Source organism: Canis aureus, chromosome 2, assembly GCF_053574225.1.
Source record: "Canis aureus isolate CA01 chromosome 2, VMU_Caureus_v.1.0, whole genome shotgun sequence".
Taxonomy (NCBI): domain Eukaryota; kingdom Metazoa; phylum Chordata; class Mammalia; order Carnivora; family Canidae; genus Canis; species Canis aureus.
In genome coordinates this window covers 19,178,217-19,193,054 of record NC_135612.1, presented here as the reverse complement: position 1 = coordinate 19,193,054, position 14,838 = coordinate 19,178,217, and the positions used below count along the sequence as shown (strand labels likewise).

The 14,838-nt window shown below is 34.2% G+C and overlaps 1 protein-coding gene across 31 annotated transcripts in view; it reads right to left on the bottom strand.

The window, feature by feature from the left end:
- LOC144293967 (uncharacterized) overlaps nucleotides 1–14,838 on the bottom strand; it is a 1,010,193-nt gene that overhangs the window by 744,337 nt on the left and 251,018 nt on the right. Inside the window, exons 13-14 of one of the 31 annotated variants that reach the window (XR_013361424.1) lie at nucleotides 5,792–5,907; nucleotides 3,670–3,784 (exon numbers count right to left, since the gene is read on the bottom strand). The exons of 29 other annotated variants lie outside the window; for them this stretch is intronic. The gene's annotated coding sequence lies outside the window, so the exon portion shown is untranslated. Of the gene's footprint in view, nucleotides 1–3,648; nucleotides 3,785–5,791; nucleotides 5,908–14,838 lie in introns of those variants that run through there. One more of the 31 variants, XR_013361430.1, reaches the window with a different exon arrangement.

Here is a 14,838-nt window from a genome sequence, read left to right as displayed (position 1 = left end):
TTCTCTGGAAAACCCAAAATGATGACTACAGTAAATTATTTCCAAATATAAAGAGAGAGTAGAAAGCCCTCCCCTAGAGGCCCTGGTGAAGTGAAAATCAAGATGAGAGCCAGAGGTAGAGCAAAAAGGAATCAAACTTGAGGAGGAGTCATGGAAACTCTAAATATCTATGCAGAAATTTGGGAACATTAAAAAGTTGCAAGTATTGGGCAGTGTGGAGGAGGAAATGCAGTCTAGCACCAGTAAAGAGAGGCAGCAAGAGACATAAGCCAGAGACAGTGCTCTCATTACAAGCAGTCTGCATGTAGAGGCCTATGCATACCTTGATGAAGAGTGATGGAGGTTCTGAGGGGAATGGTGAAATAACAGAAGCCCAGGATCAAGATCAAGAAATTTTAGGATATGAGGGCAATCTGGCCATGACATCTGTAACCTCATGGATCTCCAGGGTTGATGTGCCTGATCTGGCTGGCTAGACGAGTGTCCCCTTCTTCCCTCACCACTCCACATGTATCCTTCCCATAACTGCATGCTCAGTCTAAGAAATGACCTTCCCTGAGAGGGGATCTTTTTTTGGTCAAGGATATGCAAGTAGCTGCACTCTCCTAGTAGAACTCCAAACAAGCTCTTGATGTTCATTTGTAGGAGAATATAGGGTAGTCAAGCTTCCAAGACTCTACACATCTAAATGAGGCACTGCATGTGGCAGTCTGCCTTTCTTTTTAAATAAATAAATGAAGTTTTTTTGTTTTTTTAAGAAAAGAAATTTTAGTGAGCTTTTAGTATGCTTGTATGCAAGTAAGTGGGGCCATGGACTTTAGTGTGGCTTCCTTCATGACAACCATAGAGGCCATATGAGACTACTCACATTGCCCATTGCCATCAATCTACCCAGATGGTATCTGGGGTAAAAGAGGAAATCCAGAGGACTAGCATTGTTATAAAAGAGACTCTTAAATATGAAGAGGCCGGGAGACCAATGATTGTGAATATTTCTTCCTTAACACCCCTCCCTGCATACTTCTCAGTGATAAGAGTGTCATAAGAAAGATGACTTATAGACCACACAATTCAGTTGTAATTTATGAATTGTGAATCCACTCCATGCCACATTTTGGAAATCTCAATTTTATATGTTGTTTACCAAAGATTTATGCCATACATTAAAATGAGTTTTCCTACTTTGTACAAGCAGATGTGACCAATAACATTTAGTTAAAAAAAATAACGATGCTTAAAAGTAACTTGACTTTATAATAAAATTTAATTGTTTGGAAGTTTGATAGGGCATCTTACTACATACAGTCTACTTAGTAGGCAAAATCTGTTGCCACTGATCATTTGCTAAAGTGCCCAACATTGTCCCGACACCTCAACTTACTGAATGGGTCTACTAAAAGCATGAGCTATATAAGTCCTGCAAATAATTTTTTAAGTATTAGAGTAACTGACTGAACTCTTCCTAAGGTTTACTATTTATAGTCAATTGAAACCAAAACACTAGATCTGAAGCTTACTGAGGAACTTTATCATTTTCTTCCTCTCCATTTAAGTTCAAGTCAGATAATATTTTGAAAGTTATATTTACTTGGATAATATCAGAAAACCAGCCTAAACAAAGTCCTTCTCATGCTATTAGTCCATTGCTATTTTTTGTATGCATTTTTTTCCCTCTTCCTTACAATCCTTATAACTTAATCCTCACTGGGGTTCTTCTGTATTAAAGCAGATAAGCAAAAGTGAATCCTTATATTAGCCGGAAGGCAGCAGGCATGAGAAGAAAAAAGAAGTAGTGGTCACAATCGAAGGACATGCTTTTCAATAGTGGCTCAGACATTTTAAAAAAGCTTACTCATCTCCTTTCATATCTGCTAGTATGACCACCTTTTTCTTCTTTTTTCAGATTGCCTTCAGGGTTATCTGCTGTTTGAATGTCATTACAAAAGTCAGGTCTGCTCAGGATCATGTCAAATAATCTATCCCCGTGTCCTTATTTTAACTCCCCATTGCTTCTTCCCAGTCCTGCACTCTGGGTCCTCACCCATACATCATGTATGCTTCCTTGCATCATTTTCTCTCTCATTATGAGTACCTATGTTATGCAAACCCCTCAAGAGTGTCTCAGGTTGTAGTTTTGCTGTGAAATCTGAACAAATACTAAGCCTCTAAGGGGGAGTAAAATAAGGCATCCTCAGAACGTATTACCTCTACAGTTTATTACACTGGGATTTCTAATCACTTAACAAAATATAATTTCAAAAATTAATTATACTTTATACATACTTTACAAATAAATCCATACTTTTAAAATTACATGCTGCTTTAACTTTGTCTGGAATCTTACCTTCTGCCCCCATATTTAACAGCTTAGTTATCTACTGTCTAAGCATTTGCCTTACATTTGAATAATACAGTTTAATCAGATTTTCTAAAGCTTTTATTAGATTATTTTAGAGTGGCATAAATAATGTAAAGTAAGCCTAATTTCATATTAGATACCTTCTGTGGTTGCTCATGCAGCTCAAGTTCTTTTTTTTTTTTTTTTTTTTTTAATTAAGGCGATTCTAGCAGTCACTTCTGACTTCTGTGGCATCTTCCTACAAATCCTATCTACTTTACTGCTACACCGAGGTTCATTTGTGTCATTCAAATCTTTGCTCTTTAAATATCCACTTATAAATTTATTATGGCAATACATTCATATCTTTACATTTAATCTGAAACTTCGATAACAAGCAGGAGATGGAATAAATGAATAGCAGACACACTTGACAAAATTAAAATGCTCTCCTGTCAGTGCCCATATGAACTATTACAATGACAGAATAGCATTTTAATTTTGTCCAGTTCTTCTTTCTCCTTTTCACTCACATTTCTCCTTCTCCAGCTTGCTGTGGAACCTTTGATAAAAGACCCAGACTTTAAGTGCCCAACATCCTCACAAAAATGTTGGAGGATGTTTTAGAATCATGGATTTTGAATGACAGAGATGAACTTCGCTGCAGCACTGCTGCAGTAGGGGATTTATCATTTTGTTAATTAAGGAGGGTTTTCCAATAGTCACTCCAGAAATTGCCTCTGGAATATCATTAATTAACAATCTCACTTCCACCATGGGAGGGAGGAGGAAGGCCAAGCAGCAAAACTGACAAAAGGAGTAACTATTAAAATACACACACATACAAATTTGAAAAGCATAGAGAAAATTTGGAAAGGAGGCAAATTATTTAAAGCTGGTATTATAGGATCAACAGAGTTAACAAAAATCCAATTCATAGAATTAAAGCTATCTCTGTTCACAGGCCTTGCGCTAGACTCTAAAAAAGTCAACAGTTCAGAAACTCTTTACCTGAATTAAATAATTTACCATGTTGTTTGGAATTTGCATGGTTTTTTTTCCCCCACAATGACTGTTACCTTTCTAGGGGAGAAGAAAACAAGCCTTTTTTTCCAGTTTTCTTATTTGTTGAGTATCCAGGTAACAAACTACTTAAAATCAACCAAACAAAACTTGATAATTGGCCCCTATCCCCATCTGAGCCACAGAAGAATGTAACCATGGCAACCTGTCATTTAGAACAGACCATCTCGTGTACCTTTCAGGATTTAAGTATGTGAGAATCTATCCATTCCTAAGTAGAATTACCGTGCCGGGAACATTTTGTTCTTTATTGTAAAGGAAGTATGAAGCCAGGTTCCTAAATAGTTCTCAACAAGGTATTCAGGTGAAAGAGAGGTTCAGTAGCTGTGAAGATGCACATACATACTCTAACTGAAGTTCTTTCTGTTAAGGAATAAACAAGAAGTGGACTTTATGAAAGGGCAGCAATTAAAGCCACTACAATTGTAGCAGGGTAGCCTGCTGAAACCTTAGTTCACAAAGTAAGAAGCTTTTATGGTTAGAATGCAGTCACAGCCAGACACAGAATCAAGTCACCTTGCCTTGATTTAAAGTGGTTTCCTGTAGGAACATTTAGCATATAACAGTAAGTACTATTCCCCTTACTTTTGTTGTTGTTGTTGTCTTTCGGCAATCAAAACTACAAACAGGACATCACCTGTCTGGATTACATAATATCTGAGAACAATTGTTTTTATTTCTAGTGACAGAACTTAACCTGCCAGGTAATGATCTTAAAGACTTCATCTTCAGTTGTCCCAAACTGGTGAAAGAGTTTCAAAAGTGGTCCCTTCGGGCACCTGGATGGCTCAGTCAGTTAAATGTCTTGAGTCTTGATCTCTGCTCAGGTCTTGATCTCACACTCATGAATGAGTTCAAGTTCCAAATGGAGCTCCATGCTGGGCTTGGAGCTTACTTTAAAAAAAAAAAAAAAAAAAAGTGGCCCCTTATTGACAAGAGCTAGTCTCTTTAACTGTTAAAATATTGTTAGTTATGATTAAAATATGTGATCAGTTTTAATTCTATCAATGAAACTGGCAGTCAACTTCTCTATTTCCATTAGAATAATTTTAGAGAGTAAGAAGACAAAAAAAGAACTTACTGAGTAAATATTTCAAATTGTGAGACTAACAGGAATAAAAAAAGTTTTCTTAGAGCTGGCCGTACTCTCTATGTAGTCTCTACCTCAAGGCTACAATGAGTATGAGAAGAGAACTCAAGGGTGAATTTTGTACTTTATATTTATTAACATGTTGTCAGCCAATTTATATTTCTATGTCATTGCTACTGGAGATTACTGTGAATATGGCTAACCTTTTAATCTATATACAATATCAAAGCAGCCGTGATAATTCTCTAATTCCTATTCAAGTCAACAAATGTGTACTGAGCACCTATTGTGTGAAAAGTACTTTGCAAAGTATAGTAAGGCATTCAAAGGAGCAGTGGATGATTTCCCATAAAGCTAGTATAACTTTAGTATTTCCTTCCATCTTTTTGCAAGGATCTGGCAGGAAAGCTGGCAATTTTTTAATTAATAGAATTCATAATTTTATTTATTTAAATACTTTTATTTTTATTTTATTTATTTAAACAATTATTATTTTCTTTTAAAAATTCTTCTAAAATGGTATGACCTTTAGGTTCCACAAACCTAGATGTTCATCTCTATTATCTTCCACTGAGGTTTAACAGAAATTTAACACTTGCACATTCTTCAGTGTGAAACTATTGCAAGAAGAATGGTGAGGTGCTGACTGATGGTGCTGCTAGAGGTTTGGAGACTTTTCACGGGGAAAAATAAATGTGGCTTGCTTGGGGAACATAGCACTGAAACCTAGAATAATTTAAAGGAGTCTCTGTCTTACTTATTGGGGCATATATATATATATATTTATTTTGGGGCATATGTATATATTTTTTTAAGATTTTGCTTATTTATTTGAGAGAAAATATGAGCAAGGGGAGGAACAGAAGAACAAACACACTCCCCACTGAGCGGGGAGCCTGCCCGGAGCTCAATCCCAGGACCCCAAGATAATGACCTGAGCTGAAGTCAGAGTTTTAACCAACTGGGCCACTCAGGCACTCCTGGGGCATCTGTATTTAAAATTAATTTTAATATGTATAAGTTGTTAACATTAAATTTAGGAAACCATTTTAGAAATTCCCTCTTGCTAGCAAATATATGAAGTCTAAAGTAAAAAAATATATAAATGGTATAATTGCTAAATACATAGGCACTTGTAATCCTAATAACGTTTTGTGTTGGCAGCAGGCAAAATATTTTTATATATTAAAGCCTCGTGAGGTAGATCCTATTATATTCTCAACTTTACAGAGGATCCTGGGGACAAGAGAGATTAAATAATTTTCCTAAAGTTATATTACCTTTATTTAAAATCTCACGAGAAAAAAACAGACTGTTCAGTCACTATTTCATCACAATAGATACAGGGCTCTCTTATGGAATCTTGGTTTGGTATTATAAATTAGTTGGGCTGCCCCTGAAAGAAATTTGACAACATGTGTTTTTTTAACTATAGAATTTTCATACCTTCAACTCAATAACTCCATTTCTAAAATATTAACCTAAAGAAATATTCTGAAATTAGACAAAGATTTATATCTAAAAATGCTTTTTCAGTATCATTTATAACAAGAAATAACAAATATTCAAAATTAGAGATATATAAATATAGTGGAATGTAAGGCAGATTTATACACTAGAATGATATACAGCCATCAAAAGTTTGTTTAAAGTTTTACCTAAAATTATGATATAAAAGTATTAAAGACACAAAAATGCATTTTAAAAAAAGGACTGGAATAAATTATGCCAAATTGTTTGGGTTTATGGCCGTCTAGGTGGAAAAGTTTTGTGTGCAACTGAAGGTAAGAGACTGAACCTGGATTTTTGGACATTATATCAGGCTCCAAAAGGGAATCATCGAACTAATGATGAAAGTCAGTCAGCAAGACAGCATTACATGATATTTACATGTATTTTTTTTTCAACTTTTTGAAGCTTTTTTGGACTTCTGAAATCTTATTTTTAAGTCTGTATTGTGTTTATAATAAAAAAATTTTTAATGTGGGATCATTGAAAACAGAGATGTCAAAGAAGGATTTCAAGAGGCAGTAAGACTTAAGCTGGATTTTGAAGCATCAGCAAGATTTATATGAAGAAAGATGAAATGGCAATCCAGGCTAGTCCTAGGAGTAAAAGCTTGGAGTAGAGAATGTTCCGGCTGCACCTGTGAGAAAATGTCTTACTTTGATCTTAATTTGATGGAATGCAGGATTCTCTTTGGAAAGATAGAAAATAAACTTTAGCAATTAGCATGTGCAATTTGATGCCATCTTGAAGATTCTCAATGTTATCTAATAATAAATTGTAGATCAGTACCAACACTGAGCTACGGACTAGCATGTAAAGCTGTACGAAGATGAAAGGAGTGGCAATGTGTGGATGAAACAAGAGCTCTGGAGGTCTGGAGAGTAGAGAGTACCCTACTACAATCTTCAAAGCACAGGATTATTAGTCTTGAAACTAGTGTATTCATAATGATAATAGCAAAGAATATAAAAACCTCAGAGAAAGTTTAGGGAAAGAATCATTAGCACTTGATGGACATGAATATATGCGATTAAAATGACGGGGAGGGTACAGACCTTGAGTTCTGGTGACTTCAGTGATACCATTTTGCCCATAAAGGAGAAAGGCATAGTTTATTTGTAAAGAAAATGATCTCAAATTTTAATGTTTAGTTAGAGGAAATAGGCAGTCCATCAAGGGAACAAGTCCCAAAAAGCAATCAAGATACAGACCTCTGACGCTGGGGTAAATGGAACAAAAGTTTCTCTTATGACTCAAACAAAGCTTTGAGCCAGAAGAGAGGAAAAAAATAATCAGCTCTGCCTAGTACCATCAGAGGGTGTTAGCAGTTACTCATTTTAAGCGTCACTTTGCAAACAGACTTAAACCAACCTTTTGGAACCTAACCAAATTATAAATAGAAGTAGTTCTGTGAAGAGGAGGGCCATCAACATGGAAGTGAAAGTCAAAACCATGAGTCATAGTTGATCCAGGGAAAGTATATAAAAAGGAAAGAGAAATGGCCAAGAATTAAACTCTGAGAATGTTCACAGATAAGAAAAAAAGAAAAATAACTTAACTCCAAAACATAGTGCCTTTAACTATTTAAAACTCTAGGATGTAAGGCCAAATTTGCTTTTCCGGTCAGATGTGGATAACACACATTGAAACTCTAGAAACAAAAGCCAGAGGAAAATAAAAAATAAACCTACTGAATTAGAATTCAGGGTCTATTGTTTACTGAAAAACAAGAAAACTCTTAAAATCAACCAGTAAATGTGTTTCACAAAAAATCAATCCATCACTAAAACAAAATGTCTTTAGGGTAAATAAGATGGAGTTAGTTACATTTTGGTTTCAAACTCCATGACCACGAGATTAAATAAGAATATATTTACCTAGTAAATAGCCCAATTAGCAGAATTAACCTGTAATGCTGAAACTGAAATGGTTATATTTTCCTTCTAAAGATACACATGTAAGTCAAAAGGACATTAAAAATAATTACCTACGTAATACAAATTTTAAATCTTTTATATGTATTTTTTTTAAGATGGCAAATACAGTAACCTGCTTTCTCTTTAAATATTCCTTCTCTAGCTATGATTTCAGAAAGATAAACTCTACTCTTAGAGAAGCACACATTTATGGGCTCTCAAGATACGATTTCACTTTCACTTGAATTAAAGCAATTATGTTCTTTTTCCTAATGGCCAAACCCAAAAAGCCCAGTTAAATTGAATCTGGACAAAGGTACCAGGTCCTGAGAGCACTTATTACTGGGAATGTAACATGTCTTGTCACCAGAGTTAGAGTAAAATACAGCACCAACCATGGAGGTAAGAGATTGTACATCAAAAACAATTAAAAATGTTAAACATGTCGGGGTCCTGGGTGGCACAGTCAGTTTAGCTATCTGACTCTTAATTTCAGCTCAGGTCATGATCTCAGGATCATGAGATTGAGCTCTGAGTCAGCCTCTGTGCTCAGCAAGGAGTTTACTTGAGATTCTCTCTTTCATCTCCCTCTCGAACCCACCACCCCACTCAAGCGCACATGCTCTCGCACACTCTCTCTCTCTTTTAAACAATTTTTTTAATATTACACTTGTTCTATAATGTATGACTAAAAAAAATAAAGCTCCTATTAACATACCTTTATTTACATTTAAAAATCACCCAATTTTTCTGTATTTTTTTCAAGTCCTAGTTTAAACAAAAAAAGCAGTGCAGATAAAACCTAAAGTCCTCTATAACCATCTCTTATTCCCATTTCACTCCTTACCTCCCTAAGGCAAACTCTATAAACAGATTTCTACTTAGAAATCTTAGAAATTGGTCAATCTCACTAGTAGCTAGGGAAGTGCAAATCAAAATAATGAAACAACGATAGATAGATATAGATATAGATATAGATATAGATATAGATATAGATATAGATATAGATATAGATATAGATATAGATAGATCTCGGATTGGCTAGAAGTTACAAAGTCTAACAGTGTCAAAGCTCAGTTGAATCTTTGAGGAAGCAGGGATTTTCTTATACATCTCATGGGAATGTAAACTTGAAGGCATCACTTTGGGGAGGAATTTGCCAAAATCTTATAAATGCAGAATGTGTTTACCCCATAACAAGACAATTTCATGGCTAGGTTATAAACTATTCTTTCCTCTTTCTGGGTATATAGAAGAATTACACTCCTCAATACCTGTGTCTTTAGGTGGGGCTAGTTCTGGGCAATAACTGGGAGACAGAAATGGATGTCACATGTTGCTGGATATATAATTATGAGTGTAAGACCTCTAAGCTACTACTTGTCTTGCCAAGATGATCTTGGAAGCATATGTTAATGTGTCAGGGACATCAGATTAAGGCAATCAAGGCAATGCTGAGCCAAACACAGCCAAAGCTGCCCCGGAGAGTCACCTGAATCCATAACAGATTTCATATGAGCAAGAAACAAATTCCTTTTGTGTTAAGCCACTGAGATTTGGAGGGAGTTCTCTATGGCAGCACAAAAAGCTTACTCTGACAAACACAAAAATATATACATCACACAAAAATTCTCACATATACACAAGGAGATATGCATCTTTGATGCAACCCTTGCAATAGTACAAAAGTGATGAATATCTCAATGTTTATGAGTAGTGAGATTGATCAGTTGTGGTATATTTATACAATGATACAATAACTGAAAATACAGAAAAATTTATGTGTGCATGAATTAATCCTAAAAACACAATTTTGACAGAAACAAGTTGCTGAATGATAAGTATAATATGATAATGCTAGAACATAAACTCAATTAGAGGAGGAAATCTACTACCATATTCCCAGTGCTTAAAACATCCTGGTAGGTGAGAGTAATGACTCAGTAAATATTTATTAAGTGAATATACAAATGGTTATTATTTTGAAAAGTTTAGAAATATATACTACATAATATCTATGGGTTAATATATGTAGCAAACATGTACTAGAAACATTTTGTTAGCTCATTTTCAGCTCAATAAAGAAACTATGACATTAGCTTAATTGCCTTGTCACTCTCAAATTAATCTTTCTTTCTGTTAGGACATTCCAATTTGACATTTGTTGTTGACTTTAGGCAAGCTACTTAATTCTTTTTTTTTTTTTTTTAAGATTTTATTCATTTATTCTAGAGTGAGAGAGAGAGTAGGGGGAGGAGTAGAGAGAAAAGGACAAGCAGACTCTGAGCTGAGCATAGAGCCTGATACAGGGCTTGATCTTAGGACCCTGAGATCATGATCTGAGTCAAAACCAAGAGTCAGACTTTTAATCAAATGAGCCACCCAGAACCCCATAAGCTACTTAATTCCTTGTTGCCATGGTCTCCTCACCAGTAAAATGAGGATTAAAATATAATATTCATGAAATTCTTGTGATGATGAAACTAGATAATATATAAAGTGCTCAGAACAGGGTGATGCATAAAGTAAGCAATCAACAATCACTAGCTGCTCCTGCTGCTGCTGCTGATTACTGCTATTATTTCTCATCTGGCCTTTAAAGCAAAGGTAAGTCTATTTTTTAAATTTTTTTTACCTGTGAATCATGATGTACATATTAAAAAATAAAATTTTCTCTTCTGTTTGCTTCTTGGCAATATATTAAGTTTTTAAGTAAACTTTTCCAATATTTAAACATTTATAGTAATAAGGAGTCCAATGGTCTAAATAAATTTTTGAGGCTGAAATACAATGGGAAAAGAAAATAGGTTAAGGAAAGAAGTTTTGAGGCACTGGCTTTCTTTTCTTAACAGTTTCCCAAATTGTTCCATTTCACACTGCAAAGCTGGATAAAAGAAAAGGTGTGTGTGTGTGTGTGTGTGTGTGTGTGTGATACAAAAAAAAACATTGCCATCAGCCAACTGAAATTTAGAGGTTAAAATGAATTGGCAATGTGTAGAAGTTCAAAATTCAAAGTTATTTTCTCCACTGATGAGAATTAACTTTAGTTTGGGATTGTACTCTTAAGAGTGACAATGACCCTTACCAAACTTTGTGATCACCTAAACAGACTCTCTTACATTAATCCTTCATAACTATATCTTTCTATTCTGTTTCTCATTGACAACTACTTAGAATTCTAATGTGATGGGGCACCTTAGCTCAGTTGGCTAAGCAACGGGACTCTTGATTTCAGTTCAGGTCATGATCTCAGGGTCTTGAGATCAAGCCCCATGTCAGGCTCCATGCTCAGGAGGGAGTCTACTTGCAATTCTCTCTCCCCCCTCTATGTCTCCTCCTACTTTCTCTCTCTCTCTTTCTCTCTCTCTCTCTCTCAAATAAATAAAATCTTTAAAAAAAAGGATTCTAAAGTGAAGACAAGTTGGCCATATTTAATCTTTTGTAATTTGTAATAATAAGATTGTTATTTCCAACAATGCTTTGTTCTATCTTGGGTCATGTGAAAGAGTCGCAGTTGATAGTAGACATCTGTTCACCACAGTATTTCTTCAGATAGAGTGTTCCTTTTGGAAATATGCATTAGTTAGGAAGTGACAGTGGGTATCCGAAAGAAGTAACAGTTTACAATGCCCTACTTTAAATGAACACAGTGGTTTTACTGTTTTCATTTGGAACAACTTTTGACTACTCTGTACACACCTGCAATTAAAATAATAGATACAAATTATTTTTAAAAACTAAGAGACTTCCCAATATCAGGCAAAGAAGTTTACCCTATAGCTAAAGTTCAGTGTGAAAACAAGTAACATAAACATGTTCTATGTCCATTGCACAGTTTTATTTGTATCCTTTGAACCCTCTGTGTTCTATGCTAATATCAATAATTTATAAATGTGTGTGTTGAAAATAAAGCAGATAAATATCAGATATTTTAATTTCCAGAAAGCAAATACTGCTATACCACTAAACTTTATCCTTGGAGAGTTTTATATTTCATAGATATGGATAGAAATAAAAGCTCATTAACAAAATAGTTTTTACCCAAACCATTACAACTTCATCATTTTGAATCACAGCTCATTAAAACAATTATAATCAAATGTTTCATTTCTTTTTTCCCTTGCGAGAAACAGCTGAAAAGGTTATGTTTGTTTTTCTTTATCTAAATCTCTACGGTGATATAAACAAGCTACATAGATTTGTGTGCTGTTTTTCATTTATGTTTCAATGTGTCTCTGATGCTAGTTTGAGTTTTTTCATATTTATTTTAACATTATTTCAACAGGATTTCAGAAGTTGGTGTTACAAGCATAGTTAAATTAACAAGACATTTAATACCATCCTCTCAAAATTCAAATATTGGCAGATGATTGCTTAATGGAATTCACTTACATGTTCCTGCAGGTGTATTCTATTTTGGATCTCTCTAAAGTTGTAAGAAGATAAATTCTCAATGGTTAGTTTTAAGTCTTCCTCATACTTTGAGGTCCAATATAACACACCACATAACCTGAGCAACCCTGAACAACAACAGAATAAAACCAAATCCTGGCTACAACCAAAGCCATACATATTGTAAGAGCCACAAGTCTCTAACTGAAATAGCCCCAATCTCTCCTTGTATTTTTTTTGTTTCTACTTATTCATTCTAAATACATTTAAATTAAGTATAAATCCATACTTAAGATTTGATTCATATTGATTCACCCCAGGTCTCTGAATTGATAACTAAAAAGAGACTTGCCACTAGGATAATTTTTAAAGATTTTTTTTTTTTTTGAGAGAGAGAGAACATAAAAGAGAGATCAAAAGCAGGGGGAAGGGGAGGAGGGAGAAGCAGACTCTTTACTGAGCAGGAAGCCAGATGTGGGACTCAATCCCAGGATCTCAGGATCAAGACATGAGCCAAAGACAGACGCTTAACTGACTGAGTATTCAGATGCCCCAGAAAGACATTTTTAAGCAGAAGTTTGGCATCTGACTGCAACTTCTCATATGAATGCTATTCCACTGTAATATGCTATATTTTTCAACCATTTCAACAATATGTATAGAGTTTTAATTAGCAATTAACAAGTGCACAATTACTGACTTAAGTTGACAAAACTCTAGATTCAAAACTAATATTTTGCATCTTAACCTACATAGGGTAGGCAAATGTTTTGTATTTTATGTTTAAATATTTATAATTTAATAGATATTTATAAAGAAATTATTCTATGTAGAGTACTGTTCAAAGTGTTATGGAGAAATATAACAGAAAATCATCTTCCTGAAGCTCATGTTCACAACCAGAAACACATCAAATTTCTTTAAGATTACTGCATGTACAATTTTACTTCTTTTTCATCAGTTCTTTCCCAGTGACATAGGCTATAGACTTGCTAGTCATACATGAAAAAAATTAAGAAAAATAAAATTTTCTTTTCATGTGGACCAAAAAAATATTTTCTGACTTTTTTTCTCTCTAAAGTATACCCAATCCAACTGAATGGTTGTGTAGGCAAGTCAAAGAGTATAAAGCAGATTAAGTAAATAAGATGAAAATTCCAGGTTACTATATTATATACTGGATCCATCTTCCTTTTAAGTTTCAAATCATGAATAATCAAAGGGAGGTTATATTGTACCACGATGTTGAAGGACTTAAACTGAGTTGACTTTCCTTGAATGACATGGATTTCTTTCTAATGCATTTATGTTTTAAATGGTCAATAAAAATACTAAATGATTTTCTGTGATATAACTTCAAATTCTTGACAATATTTCAAAGTTGCAAAGAAAATCCACTTTCATCCAACAGGTTTTTATCAATGTATTTGCCATGAAGCATAAATGGTTAAATAAGGGTGACAAGGTCCAAACAATGGAAGCTAGCTAAGTTTACCTTCCATAAGTCAATTTGTCTGTCAGTCTATACAGCTCAAATTATTCAGGTACCCAAGAGCCCAGATAAAGACTCTCATTCACTTTGGCTTTAAATATGACAGATTTATCATTATATTAGTCTTTTCTATAATCAATACCACATGTAATTAATTACTAATTATGAGACCAGTATCTATTAACTTTAAAAATGTAATTAATCCATGCTCACCTTTATGCTATAGATAAATCCATGTTCCCCTTCATGCTAAAGATAATCCACATTCACATTCATGTTTATTAGATAAGTTGACTTAAGTGGTATAGAAAATAAAAAATGTACTAAAACATATTGAAAACTGAAAGAAGTTGTTTCACCATGTAAATGAAAAAAGTGAGGCCCAGAGGGCAAGTGACTGGCCAAAGGTCAAGTTACAAGCTACAGAGATGGTACCTGAACTCACGTCTTCTGATTCCTAATTTAGCTTTTTTTTTCATTCAAACCATATGTTTCCTTGAGCATGACTATGTAACAAATGACCCCAGAACCTAGTGACTTCTTTCATACCCACTAAAATGGTTATGATCAAAAAGACATATATTAACAACTGTCGGTAAGGATGTGGAGTGATTGGAATCCTCATATATGACTGACGAAAATGTAAAATAATATAACCATTTTGGGAAACATGTTGGCATAACTCAAAAACTGAACGTACACAACCCATATGACCCAACAATTTAATAATTTTTTAACAATTAAAATAATAACGTTAAAAAACGTACACAACCCATATGACCCAACAATTTAACATTAAAATAACATTAACAACCTAAATGTCCATTAACTAATAAAAAATAAAAATGAAATAAATAAAAAGGTGGTATATCCATACCATGGAATACTATTCAGTCATAAAATGAGTGAAATACTGATATCTGATACAACATGGATGACCCTTAAAAGCACTATGCTAAGTTAAAGAAGTAAGCCACAAAAGGCCACATACTGTATGATTCCATTGATGTAAAATGTA